This window comes from Alosa sapidissima, chromosome 15 (genome assembly GCF_018492685.1).
Source record: "Alosa sapidissima isolate fAloSap1 chromosome 15, fAloSap1.pri, whole genome shotgun sequence".
NCBI lineage: Eukaryota > Metazoa > Chordata > Actinopteri > Clupeiformes > Clupeidae > Alosa > Alosa sapidissima.
The window spans coordinates 18,407,487-18,410,089 of NC_055971.1; the positions used below are offsets into that span (position 1 = coordinate 18,407,487).

The following is a 2,603-nucleotide window of genomic DNA, read 5'->3' on the forward strand; positions in this document are numbered from 1 at the left end:
TTTTTTTTTTGCTCAGATTTCCTCCATCTTTCTCCATACATTTACGTTGTCTTCAACAGTAGAGACAAAGTAGAGAAGGCAGACTGGGGTCATGAGATTATTATTTTATTATTATTATTATTATTATTATTATTTGGTCCTTAGTTGCCAGAGCTGCTTTACTCCACTCACGTCTCTCGGCAGTGCACTAGTTTCTTTAGTGTGTTACATGTATCTTACATGGCCAGTCAGTGCATCATCCCTGTGAGCTGAGCTGAGGTGTTCCAAAACCTGAAGTTGAGAATTTATCCCTACATGTATAATAGTGCTGATGGTATATTTAAGTCTGATGATCTCTTAACTCGTATTGTATTGCAGCGCTTGTTTTGACCTGCGTCTGAGGTTGCAAGATTGGGGCATCATTTGTTACACTGGATTTGGGTCTGGACTAGATAACCACCAGATGGCCTTGGAAACATTGCTCAACGTAGTGCTAACACAACACAACACTGATTAAACGTCTGACAATAGTATGTGTCAATTGTGAGAGGGTGCTTTCACTAATATGAAATGATTTAACAGATCCATCAGATTGCAGTGGTGTCTGTTAAAATCCATGTATAGCCATTGTTGGGTGTTTTGAAGTGTTACTCCTATATTGAGTGACCAATATAGCACCATACCTGTTTCTCACACACAGACAAGCCATTAGTTTTGTTTGATCAATGAAAAGGAGCAAATGACTCAATTGTGATACAGTGATCATGTAACTTTCCCTCTCTTACCAGCAGAGGGCACACTAACCCCACAGTTTGTGCATTTAGGTCCTGATGAGGACCTGTTCACATCAAGCACTTAACCAAGAGCAAGCATCTCCCAACAGCCTTGTCTCCTGTCAGACGACTAGAGTCCCACTGAGCTCCTCTCTGGTCCCAGATCAGTGCTTTAAGGGCTTCCACAGTTCTCATCCTTTTTGGCAGCTTGTCCATCCGAAGTGCCAGTGCTTTAACATAGACCTCTCCAACTCCCTGCCACTTGAGGGTTTCAAATCATAAGCCTCACAGCTTTGTGCAAGCCATAGAATATGGTGAGGATTAGCTAAGGTATAACCCAGGCTGTGTTTGAACAACAGAAAAAAAGGGAGTTGGTTGCTTCCTTTACTCTTGACCTTAAAAAACCTGCATCAGCAAATTGCCCCACATCCCCATGCCTGGTCTAAGGTTGCGAAAATCTACATTGTGTGGGTTTCATCTTGTATCATCACACAGGATTCCTTGATATCCCTTTTCGACCAATCAGATGAAAGAAGTGTGGGAGAGGACGTGGAATTCAAGATTCTGGCGCCTGTGTGGTCTGGTTGGGGGGGGGGGGGGGGGGGGGGTCATTAACGTAAATGTTCTCCTTCAGATAAATGGGGCTGCAAGTCTATGACTGCACTTTCTGTTCCCCCTGCAGTTGTATTTATGGTTCTCAGGAGGCAGAGGTCTGATGGCGCGGTGGAGAGTGTGCCGGGAGTTAGGCTCTGGGTTGGGAGTCGAGACGCATCGTTTCTACAGGAAAGGGATGCTGAGCAAATATTATATGTTCCCCATAGAATCCCCTCCACCCCTCTCACTTTCAAAGTTTAATTCATTTGGAGTGTTCTATTTGTGAACTGTTGGAGGTGTAACTGACCCGTCATCACTGCCACGTGTAAACTTTCTGATTATTATATAATGTGTAGAGAGGGTTGGGCTGGCTGTGGCTGCAGGATTGGAGAGGGAAACTTTTCTTTACTTTTTAATAAAATATTCTCCAATCACACAGCTTTTTGGACTATTTTATCAGCTTTTTTCTGTGTTCTGCTGCTTGGTATATCTATCTGTCTATCTATCTATCTATCTATCTCTCTCGCTCTCACTCTCCCTGTCTCCTTTTACGCTACCTGTTCTGCAGCTGTACAATAATACTATTTCACTGTAAAACAGCTTTTGACTCACAGATGAAGGTGTGTGTGTGTGTGTGTGAAAGGAAATCTGCAATCTGCTGTAGTCATGACATGAGGATGAGGGTTTTTTCGCCCCCACTTACTGACCCTGTGTGTGTGATTTTTGGAACCTGCAGTCTCTTCGTGCTTCCCAGTTCCCCCTACTGCTATGGGATCTCTTGTTTTGCCAGAATGAAAAAAAAAAATAAAAAAATGAGAGACTGAGGCAGAGGAAGAAACACCATTCATTCTTTTTTAATTGCAGACACACTTATTATTCTTGGCCTTCAGGTGGCTGCAGGTAATTAGGCTTCCCACTTGCCGGGCACTCTCCAGATTTTCCACTGTTACAGAGAGAGAGAGAGAGAGAGAGAGGAAGACAAAAAGGAGAAGCTCACTGAGAGGAGACAAGCAGAAGAGAATGAGAGTCATAGGTCAAGAGAGAATAAGTCTCTGCTAGGAAGGAGAGAGGGAGGAAAAAAGTAAATGTTAATGAAAGGCTCAGACATGAGTTTGAGGAGAGGTATGTGTTCAAGTGACGCAAAAAGGGTGGATATGAGGAGAACGGAGACGTATCACACAAGTCAGGGTTTAGAGGCAAGTGCAGGACAGTGTGGTGTCCAGACTTTTTGCATTTCACACCATACCAGGTCTTTTC

At 43.5% G+C, this 2,603-nt stretch overlaps 1 long non-coding RNA gene across 1 annotated transcript in view; it reads right to left on the reverse strand.

Annotated features, from left to right (window-relative positions):
- Positions 1–2,205: 2,205 nt before the first annotated feature.
- Positions 2,206–2,603, reverse strand: part of LOC121684378 — a 23,558-nt gene continuing 23,160 nt past the window's right edge. Inside the window, exon 3 of the long non-coding RNA XR_006023120.1 lies at positions 2,206–2,289. This is a non-coding gene — a long non-coding RNA (uncharacterized LOC121684378). The remainder of the gene's footprint in view (positions 2,290–2,603) is intronic.